This window comes from Ctenopharyngodon idella, chromosome 24, assembly GCF_019924925.1.
Source record: "Ctenopharyngodon idella isolate HZGC_01 chromosome 24, HZGC01, whole genome shotgun sequence".
Lineage (NCBI taxonomy): Eukaryota > Metazoa > Chordata > Actinopteri > Cypriniformes > Xenocyprididae > Ctenopharyngodon > Ctenopharyngodon idella.
In genome coordinates this window covers 252785-264809 of record NC_067243.1, presented here as the reverse complement: position 1 = coordinate 264809, position 12025 = coordinate 252785, and the positions used below count along the sequence as shown (strand labels likewise).

General features: G+C 37.4%; 1 protein-coding gene across 3 annotated transcripts in view; it reads right to left on the bottom strand.

The window, feature by feature from the left end:
- Positions 1-12025, bottom strand: part of LOC127506550 (uncharacterized) — a 148008-nt gene that overhangs the window by 43498 nt on the left and 92485 nt on the right. The window contains exon 1 of one of the 3 annotated variants that reach the window (XM_051883137.1): positions 6899-6975. The exons of the other annotated variants lie outside the window; for them this stretch is intronic. The gene's annotated coding sequence lies outside the window, so the exon portion shown is untranslated. Of the gene's footprint in view, positions 1-6898; positions 6976-12025 lie in introns of those variants that run through there. 3 annotated transcript variants of the gene reach the window in all.

The window sequence follows — 12025 nt, the reverse complement described above, 5'->3', positions numbered from 1 at the left end:
TTTTCTGTTGGATTCAGATCTGTGATCTTGAAGGCCACTGAAGAACATTGAACTGATTGTCAAGATCACAAAACCAGCTTGAGACGACTTCTGCTTTGACAAATCATCTCACAAATACATGCAGGTCATTTGCATTTCTATTGAATTTGTGTCTCTTAAAGGATTAGTTCACTTCTGAATGAAAATTTCCTGATAATTTACTCACCCCCATGTCATCCATTCTTCAGTCAAAAAGAAATTAAGGATTTTGAGGAAAACATTCCAGGATTTTTCTCCATATAGTGGACTTCACTGGAGTTCAAATGTCAAATGTCAATTTCAGATCATTTTTTTTTCATTGTCTATAGATTTAACAAAACATCCATTTAAACAAACAAACGGGGAAAGGGGAGCAACAGACATGTTATCAATAATTTTACAATCTGAAAGGGGAAGAAGAGAGAGAGAAAAAAAATACATTATATTGTAATTCCTATATATAGTCCAATATGCATCAGTGGTACTGGGTTTAGCCTTGTTGATTCGTGCTGTTGTACATTCACAAGTCACTATTTTAAGGAGGCTTTGAATCCAATATGTTTTTGCACACATGTGCGGAGTAAACCAGCAAACAACATTCTCTTCTTTAATGAACTCATACAGCAGTTAGAATCGTCATTGAGAAGACATACAGTAGGTACGGAAAGTATTCAGACCCCCTTAAATTTTTCACTCTTTGTTATATTGCAGCCATTTGCTAAAATCATTTAAGTTCATTTTTTTCCTCATTAATGTACACACAGCACCCCATATTGACAGAAAAACACAGAATTGTTGACATTTTTGCAGATTTATTAAAAAAGAAAAACTGAAATATCACATGGTCCTAAGTATTCAGACCCTTTGCTCAGTATTTAGTAGAAGCGCCCTTTTGATCTAATACAGCCATGAGTCTTTTTGGGAAAGATACAACAAGTTTTTCACACCTGAATTTGGGGATCCTCTGCCATTCCTCCTTGCAGATCCTCTCCAGTTCTGTCAGGTTGGATGGTAAACGTTGGTGGACAGCCATTTTTAGGTCTCTCCAGAGATGCTCAATTGGGTTTAAGTCAGGGCTCTGGCTGGGCCATTCAAGAACAGTCACAGAGTTGTTGTGAAGCCACTCCTTCGTTATTTTAGCTGTGTGCTTAGGGTCATTGTCTTGTTGGAAGGTAAACCTTCGGCCCAGTCTGAGGTCCTGAGCACTCTGGAGAAGGTTTTCGTCCAGGATATCCCTGTACTTGGCCGCATTCATCTTTCCCTCGATTGCAACCAGTCGTCCTGTCCCTGCAGCTGAAAAACACCCCCACAGCATGATGCTGCCACCACCATGCTTCACTGTTGGGACTGTATTGGACAGGTGATGAGCAGTGCCTGTTTTCTCCACACATACCGCTTAGAATTAAGGCCAAAAAGTTCTATCTTGGTCTCATCAGACTAGAGAATCTTATTTCTCACCATCTTGGAGTCCTCCATGCGGGCTTTCATGTGTCTTGCACTGAGGAGAGGCTTCCGTCGGGCCACTCTGCCATAAAGCCCCGACTGGTGGAGGGCTGCAGTGATGGTTGACTTTCTACAACTTTCTCCCATCTCCCGACTGCATCTCTGGAGCTCAGCCACAGTGATCTTTGGGTTCTTCTTTACCTCTCTCACCAAGGCTCTTCTCCCCCGATAGCTCAGTTTGGCGGGACAGCCAGCTCTAGGAAGGGTTCTTGTCGTCCCAAACGTCTTCCATTTAAGGATTATGGAGGCCACTGTGCTCTTAGGAACCTTAAGTGCAGCAGAAATTTTTTTGTAACCTTGGCCAGATCTGTGCCTTGCCACAATTCTGTCTCTGAGCTCTTCAGGCAGTTCCTTTGACCTCATGATTCTCATTTGCTCTGACATGCACTGTGAGCTGTAAGGTCTTATATAGACAGGTGTGTGGCTTTCCTAATCAAGTCCAGTCAGTATAATCAAACACAGCTGGACTCAAATGAAGGTGTAGAACCATCTCAAGGATGATCAGAAGAAATGGACAGCACCTGAGTTAAATATATGAGTGTCACAGCAAAGGGTCTGAATACTTAGGACCATGTGATATTTCAGTTTTTCTTTTTTAATAAATCTGCAAAAATGTCAACAATTCTGTGTTTTTCTGTCATTATGGGGTGCTGTGAGTACATTAATGAGGAAAAAAAATGAACTTAAATGATTTTAGCAAATGGCTGCAATATAACAAAGAGTGAAAAATTTAAGGGGGTCTGAATACTTTCCGTACCCACTGTAAACCTGGATTAGAGACGTAATCAGTTTGTAGTAAAAAGGACAAAACAGAATTCACATGAGTCCATAAAAACAACTGGACATTCCCAAAACATGTGGAGAAAAGTACCTCATGATAAAGATGTATGCTAGATACCAATCCATCGCGATGCATAATCCTTTTAAAAGAAAAGCAAGATAAATAAATGCCTGTTAAAGGGAACAGAAAAAACAAAACAAAAACAAACAAAAAAAAAAAAAAACAAGAAAAAGGAACGACAAACAACAATGTACATGTACACGAGAATGTAGGTGTGCGCAAACAACAGAAACAAATGTTGACCAGTCCACTTCAACACAAGACATGTCCCCAGGCCCATTTACGAGTCAGCGGACGAGCGTACAGGACAAGATTCCAAAAAGAAATGAACAAGTCGTCCCCTTGGAATTAGAAGGTTCTATCTGACATTTTTGTCAAAATTGAGTTATTCACATATTCATATTCTGTGACAACTTATTTACATTATGTGATGTTTCTTTTTTGTGATGTTCACGAAAACGCTAAATCGGTGAAGACTAAATAATTTCACACAACGCGATGTTTATTAGAAAGCTCATGATCGACTATTTTATTTATGATCTTGACAATGACAGCAGCCCAAATTCCAGGGAATTACAGTCTTTTTGTGTGTTTTGCTGTATCTTTTGTTAGGGAGTTATTTTCAGTTAGACACCATGCTAACGTTAGCCAGCAGCGCTATTAAAAGGATAGGTCTGGGTAGTCAATTTACTTATTTCCAGTCACGTCATACGAGGGAAAGTTATGTACATATTAGGTTATGTTTTAACCTTGATCCATCCTGTGTGCTTGAATTGAGCTGTATGTAGATATAAAGCTCTACGCTATGGCATACTGGATTAAAGTGTATACTAGATTAAGTGAGATGAAATGTTAAATTTTACATTGTTGGTAAAAACTGAGTTGTTGCATAGTTGAAGTAATTTAAATATTTTAAATGTGAAATATTTTTAATTATATATAGTCAGTGAAACATTTTTCAATGTTTATTAAACTTTGTTAAACACCTTTGCTGAAGCATTGTCTGTTTTCTTGCAGTTTTTTAGTCTTAAAATGTCTTAAATTTTACAATATTGCTGCTTTCTGTCTAAACAAAAGGAAACTTATACTTAAATGGTTCCTGCAATAATGTGTTAAATTACCCATATATAAATATTCATTTAAAATATAAAAAAATAAATGTCATAAAAACTATTAAATTAAACTTTCTCATTGTCACAGACACGCCAGGCTCTACACTCACCCAATCACATCGCACTCCCTCTCCTGAGTACTGACAAGCCACACCTGACGCTCATTCACACTCATCACCGCAGCCACATAAAAGACACGCCAGTTCACTCAGTCACTGTCCGGTCTCGTTAACACATACCAGTGTTTACTTACCTCCAGGACTCCCTTGCTCGACTACTTACCTGTCTTCAGCGTCCTCAGTGATTCCTAGTGTCTCCTCGTCTCCTGTGCTTCTCCTGTGTGTTCGTCTGTTCCACGTCTCCCGGCATCCACGCTCCCTAAGAGAACACAGACAAGTATCAGTTCCAGTTCATCGGCTCATCGACCTATTCATCTGCCATCACTCACCTGCACTCTGCTCACGCTCTGCTTTACCTGAAATAAACCTGTTAATCCTTACCTGTGTCTCCGCTCCCTTCTGTATGTAACACTCATGCATGTCAACACATTGTTACAACACTAATTTTGTTTTAAAGGAAATTATAAGCAAACTGTTTGTTTCTTGAAAATTATTGCTTCAATTAATTTTTTACCAGATAGAACCTTATAATTCCAAGCGAAAAGTGTTTTTTTTTTTTTTTTTTTTTAGAATTAAAAGGTTCTATCTGCATTTGACCCGTTCCAAAAATCCCCATTTACAAATTTGAGAGGATTTTGATATTGTACATTTAGAATACATTTACTGTCCCTGTCATTTTCATGTTTGAAAGAAACTTGTTCCCCATATAGTTTTTGCTATATGGAATGCAAAAACTTTGAAGCTCAATATCTCAAAACCGCTCAGAACGCAGACAGAACCTTATAATTCCAAGGGGATAAAGTGTCCATGGCCACCTTGTTATCGTTCTCTTAAAGGGTTAGTTCACCCAAAAATGAAAATTCTGTCATTAATTACTCACCCTCGTGCCGTTTTACACCCGTAAGATCTTTGTTGATCTTCGGAACACAAATTAAGATATTTTTGTTTAAATTTTTGTTTAAAATGTCATTGCTGGCTATGGAGGCCTCATGGAGCCATCGGATTTAAACAAAAATATCTCAATTTGCGTTCCGAAGATTAACGAAGGTCTTACGGGTGTGGAACGACATGAGCGCGAGTAATAAATGACATTATTTTCATTTTTGGGTGAACTAACCCTTTAAGGACAGTGAGGATCATCATAAACTTTATCCCCTTGTTGAGCTGAAGGGATGGAGACGGAAGCCGTTGCCTTCCCGCTGCAGAGTATATCTTCTGTGAAGGAACTGACAAAATCTTCCGCCTTTTGGGGAGCGTCGAACATCATCTGCTCACCTTTGAGCCGTAGTTTAATTGCCGCCGGATAGATGAGGAAGGCCTGGAGACCGAGTGCGTTGATCTTCTTCAAGACTGGATTAAAGCTCTTTCTCTTGGTAGTTGAGGCTGGACTAAAGTCGGGAAAAAATAGTGGCGTGACATTGTCCTGTGTATATTTCACCGGATACGCCTGCCGAGCACCCTTCAGGATCACCGACCTGTCATGCATCTTAGTACACGGAAGATGAGAGTACGCAGCCAGCTGCATCGGAGCCCTCCGCCCCCTCAGGCAGAGCCACCAGTCGTACATTATTTCTCCTGTTCCTGTCTTCAATGTCCGTCATTTTTGGTGAGTTGGTGAGTTTGTGACTGTCCTCCTATCCTCACGTGCAGCAGCCTGAACAGAATCGACCCGGTCACGTGTCTATCACTTCTCTTACTGTCGAAGCCACAACCGAATAGAGAGTACTTTGTTGCTCTTTGAGCGTTAGCTTGATACCGTTAGCAATAGCAGTGTCGAGATCCTCTCTGGAGATGGTGGAATCTTTGAATTTTTTCTTTATTGGCGATTGTTCAATCTCTCTTTTTCGATTGTCCTTGACTGCTGGTGTACTCATAGTGGGCTAGAAAAAGAGTGGTTCAGAATTTACTGACAGGATTATACAATATCTGACAAAGTGAGATAAGCGAAGGACTGTGAGTGCATTGCTGCAGAAGGGTCACGTGATCTCCAGGTGCTGTTTATTTCATCCTGCCACATTTAATCAGTTTCACATGATCAAGAGTGCAGTTATACTGAATATCAGCACGGCTGTGATTCTACCATAGACATGAAGAGCAGCACGACTGTGAATGTCATATTACTTTTATATAACACTTCTATAAGCAAGAACTTTCTAACTTACCTTTCAGACTAAATCTGATTAGTTAGTATGCATATTTTTCCACAACCACTGGAGAAAGAAACCACTTCTTTCAATCCTGGAGTGAGAGAAAACACATTAAAAACAACTGCTATTTCTGCTTCACTCCACATCGCTCTCTTACTGTGATCTGAAACACAAACAATAAAACATCCCAGTGCTGCCATCCCAGTGCTTCGGTAACACTTTACTATAAGGTTCATTAGTTAAACATTAGTTAATGTATTAACTAACATGAACTGACCATGAGCAATACATCTGTTACTGTATTTACTAATCTTCGTTAACATTAGTTAATGAAAATACAGTTGTTCATAGTTTGTTCATGTTAGTTCACAGTGCATTAATTAATGTTAACAAGATTTTAATAATGTATTAGTAAATGTTGAAATTAACATTAACAAAGATTAATAAATGCTGTATAAGTGCAGTTCATTATTAGTTCATGTTAATTGATGTAGTTAACTAATGTTAACTAATGAACCTTATTGTAAAGTGTTACTGTTATTTCATAAAAAAATAAATGACTACATATAAATGTATATTCACTTTATTAATTAATTTTAAAAGTCTTTAGAAACTTTGCTAAACATTACCATTGTGTTGTTTGTGATCCTCCATCAGCAGCTGCAGTATCTCTCAGCTGTATCAGTGCATCACTGTGACGTCTGACTGACCGAGGTTTTTGTACCACTCTTTATCACTGTGTGAACACTTCTTTACTGTTGATATAGTGGTAACTCTGACAGTAATAATCTCCTGTATCTTCAGTCTGGACTCCACTGATGGTCAGAGTGAAATCTCGTCCAGTATTTGCTGTTCCACTGCCACTGAATCTAGATGGAGTTCCTGACTGGAGGCTGTTTATATATTTCACAAGGAGTTTAGGAGCTTCTCCAGGTTTCTGCTGATACCAGGCTAAGTAGCTGCTGTATATTCCTACATCTATATGACACTCTATTGTAGCTGTTTGACCCTGTTGGACAGTTTTAACTTCAGGTTGAGTCAGAGTCACTCCTCTGGATTCTGAAGAAGAGAAAAGAAAAACAATTAGTGTTTAAAACTACTACCATCATATACTTTTACAAGAACACCAAAACCAGAGTCAGTTTTTACCAGCCTTACCCTGAATAAACAGTGTGAGAGTCCAGATGAAGAAGGTGATTTTGTTCATTGTTGTTCTTTTGTCTTGTGTGATGATGAAGATTGTGTTCTGTTCTGCTCTCAGTCATGAAGTGTTAAACTCACAGCACTATAAACACTCTCAGAGCACTGAAGCATGTGTGACAATGCAAAGAAGTGGGCAGGATTTACAACAGACAAACTAATATACACTAGAGTTACAGAATGATGATTTACATTCTGACTGATGTTAGTTTTAGTTAGTTTAGTAGTTTTTTTTTTTTTTTTTTATTCTGACCACTGAGACACTGAGGATCAGTGTTGGGGGTAACATTAGTAATCAGATTACTTTTTTCAAGTAGCTAGTAAAGTAACACATTACTTTTAAATTTACAACAAAATTTATTTTATTTTTTCAAACAAGTTACTCAAGTTACTTGTTTGAGAGAAATAAAGTGCAGAGGTGTTGTGTGTGAATGATGGTTATTGTATAGACTAAATGTGAATATGCATTTACTCATCTCACTTACACAAAATCAGAGTCAGTATTCCTCAAAATGAATAAAAACAGTGAAATGCAATCTTGAAATGTATTTATTTTTAAGTTTTATTGCTGAAGTAAGAGTGTTGAACTTTCTTCTCCTGCATCCTATTCTTCTGCAATCCAGAATGAACTGCAAACCTAAAGGTTTGTTTGAGCTGCGCCCTCTACTGTACAGCTGGGAATTTGCATTTCCTTCAGTCTGAGGCTTATTCATTTCACTTTTGGTGTGAAATGAAACTTTTTTGTTGTTATTAAAAACAAGCAAACCCAGCCCAGGTGAGAAAAAGTAACACAAAACTAATGTAATGCATTACTTTCCACAATTAGTTACTTTTTTAGGGAGTAACGCAATATTGCAATGCTGAGGATGTGCAGATGAACATCCATCTCTGTGTCCACATTCAGTCATGTGACCAGTTTGACTCCGGCTTTAATAGCACTACTATGATTGGTTTATTTATCATCAGCACTGAGAAATTTATGAGGAATCATGTGACCAGGTCTCTGCTACATAATGTGAAATTTACATACATACTATTTACTATATCAGAATAATACTGTGACGAGCAGGGCGGGGCGAGAGCCGTGAGAGAACAGCACCAGGCCGCTGGAGTGATTGCTAAGGAGCGTCACCTGTGCACTGCACTGCACCGATCTCGTATCTCTCATGGAGGAGCTCCGGAAGCATAAATGGAGGAGCGACGACAGTGAAGGATGAGAGAGGACCAGGCCTGGACTTTATGTTATTATTATTATTATTATTATGTTTTTATTATGTTTTACTTTCATTTTGTATTTGTTCACAACAATGAACTGTGTTACAAATATCTATGAACTTAACTAGTTAGCTGAGGTTCAGGAGCAGGGCCGCGCCTCAACCAATCACCTGACTTCTCAAAACCTACAGTACTGTTTGTCTTGTTCTCTTGAACCCTCCCTTCCCCTCCCTCTCTCTTATCCATTCAACCATCCTTATCATCCCCTCTTCTCTTCCTTTCCAGGTTGTATCGGGGGTCCTAATCACTCAGATCAACCTGACTATCATCCCTTTCCTTCCCCTTCATCCTCTCCCTATTTATCCCTAACTTTCTTCAGTAAATAATTCTCCATCATTCATGGATGTGGTGTGGTCCTTGATCGTGAAATGTCCTTTAAATCGAAAAGGTAAAATATGAGAATCATTATAACTTTGGTCATCTTTATTGTTTTAATTCAATGTTTAAAACAGGATGTTTAAAAAACAATACATCACTATTAAATGTAAATTAGCAGCTTTATTGTAAATAATAATAATAATAATAATAATTATAGCTCTTCTGGGCAGTGGATCAGTATGACTTTGTCATCATGCTGTGTGCCGGAGATCTCCAGTGCTTCTGGCACTTTGCTCACTATGGTGAGAGCTTCTGCTTACACTTCATGGAAAGACATTGTTCTGCATTTAAATATTAGTATGAACTTGAATGGTTTGAATGTTTCAGCTCAGTATGTGTGTGTTCAGGTCCAGCTGGTGACTGTGTGGCCCTTGATAGACATCTGTCTGTGATTGTTAATGCTCCGAGCGGATTAATAATCGGCACAGCTGACGATGAAAGTGCTCAGATTGTCTTCAGTGTTGAGGAGACTGGTGAGTCTCACCTTGATACGTGTTTTAGTACATCTGCTGCCCACGTTATGAACAGAAAAATCATCTGTTTCTAGAATTCAGAGGATTTCATGTGGACCATGCAGTGAATCCCAGACAGAGAATAATTCACACAGAAATGAAAAATTAATGTTGTTTATAAAAAATAATGTTGGTAATGTGTGTTTTCTTTTTCATGAAACATTAAAGGAAAAAATTTTACAAAATTAATTAATATCAAAATACCATATTAAAAGTCACACTTTCAAACTCCAAAAATTACAAACAAAAAAAAGTTGAATGAATGAATTAATTAATGAATGAATGATCATGTGTATCTCAGCAGGTTTTTATCAGATGTGCTTCAGTAATGTCCACAATCGCTTTGGGATCATGCAGGTTTTCCTAAACTTTGGTGTGTATTACGAGGGACAAGAGAAGAAAAAGGAAGAAGAGGATATGAAACAGATAAACAGTTCATTGTCCTTTATTGGGGTAAAACACAACTGCATCTAGCAGAAACAAACACATCCTTACTGTAATGTGGGCGACAAACCCCGCTGTTAACAAACACTAAACCTGCGACTGCTTCATCTCCATTTATAACCTGATCTCCAGTAATTATTTGAGTCAGACACGACTGTTCATTCAACATCAGACTTTTTAAAATGTGAAATGGGTTTATTTATTTATTGTTCCTTTTAGTAATAACAAGGTCTTATTGAACTTTCCCAGTGTATCTCCAGAAACAAGAGAAGCAGTGGATTCCAGTAACATGAAGCTCCTGTGAGGACGCTGAACATCTGCTGATGGAGCTGCTCTATTCTGAGAGGAACAGAATCACCTGATGATCAAATATGAGTTTCACTGTCCACACTTTATTCTCTGAAATGAGTCAGAAGAGTTGGACTAATGGAGAGATGAGGTTTGTTCATGTTCATCAGTTTATAATGAAACACTGTCAGTGTCTGAAGCCTCTGGACTGCTGAGATCGTCCTTGACTCGGTTAGAGAGTAAGAGCTCCAAGAGTTCAATCCACAAAACTATTAATGATACGCTGGATTCAGAAAACAGGTCACGTCTGTGAGCAGTTGTGTTTGTATGAATGAATGAGGGTGAGTGTGGTCTGAAACAATGACAAATTATGTAAATTAGACACAAATATGAACAATCCTTCTGTTAAACTGTTACAGATATTAAACATTTATCATCATAAACATAAATGAATAATAAACAATCAACCATCATGTGAAATTCACTGACACTTCCACAAATATCATGTAGTGTGACAAAGTAATCTTAATCTGGTAACAGATTAACAGTTAGATATTAATTACAATAAAGTGTATGGAGTATCTAAAATCACATACTCTTTTAGGTACTTTTTTTTAATTTTCTCCACATTTTAGTCCAGTTTAGTGGAATATAAGATTGTATGTTACATGTTTACTTAATAAATCAGAATAAATAAAAGTCTCTGAAAGGTTTGATACACCATTGTGTTGTTTGTGATCCTCCATCAGCAGCTGCAGTATCTCTCAGCTGTATCAGTGCATCACTGTGACGTCTGACTGACCGAGGTTTTTGTACCACTCTTTATCACTGTGTGAACACATTTTTACTGTTGATATAGTGGTAACTCTGACAGTAATAATCTCCTGTATCTTCAGTCTGGACTCCACTGATGGTCAGAGTGAAATCACTGCCAGATCCACTGCCACTGAATCTAGATGGAGTTCCAGTATAACGGCTTGTTGCATCATATATGAGGAGTTTAGGAGCTTCTCCAGGTTTCTGTAAGTACCAGGCTAAATGATTACCACCATACACTGCACTGCTGGTTTTACAGTTTATTCTGACTTCTTGTCCTGGTTGAACTGCTGTTATTGATGGACTAATTGGATGGACTGAGTTACAGTGATCTGTCCTCTACACTCTGAGAGAAAGAAGAAGAAGAAGAAGAAGAAAATAATAATAATAATAATAATAATACAATTATAAATTCTAAAAAAAATATTATCTAAAATTATAATTATAAAGAGTATAATTGTGGAGCTGCATTACACAAACCTTGAGCGATCAGAGTCCAGATGAAGAAGGTGATTTTGTTCATTGTTGTTCTTTTGTCTTGTGTGATGATGAAGATTGTGTTCTGTTCTGCTCTCAGTCATGAAGTGTTAAACTCACAGCACTATAAACACTCTCAGAGCACTGAAGCATGTGTGACAATGCAAAGAAGTGGGCAGGATTTACAACAGTGTGTGCTGATAACAAACTAATAAACTCTCTACATATAAGATTTATATTGTTGAACCATTTAATGATTAATTGTTCATATTGATTAATTGTAAAATATTTTTGTTTATGTTTTGCAGACTGATAAGACACTAGTCTTTGACTTTATATGAACATCTGTCAGTGTGGATGAAGCATTTTCAGCGCCACTGTAGAAATAATCTATTCACTCTCATTCATGATTCATTTATATAAGGTAAATGTTTCTGATAATATGTGACCAAGATAAAGTGAGCAGCATTCATCTGGTCATGTGATCTCAACATGGTGGCCACCATAAGGAGGGACAAAAGAAGATTTTTCTAGGCCACCGAAATGACTGGAGAATCATGAGTGTAGATCATTTTATACGTATTCGTCAAACACAATAATTATTTCTTTATGAGTACAGTTATGTACTACACCTTTAAAAAACATGATAACAATAAGAAATCAAGTACTAAATAAATCAAATTTACTGTATTTAAGGTAAACCAGAAAAATAAATAAATAAATAAAATAAGTCCATTATCTTTTGATCAATGTTGACGTGTTACTTAAGGAGGATTAGGAGTGCCACTTAAAAATAAAACTAAGAATCAATTAATTAATTTAATAATTCAAACATAAAAATCTATATAAATGAATCACTTTTTATATGGGCAAATTAATAGACATATTTAAAGTT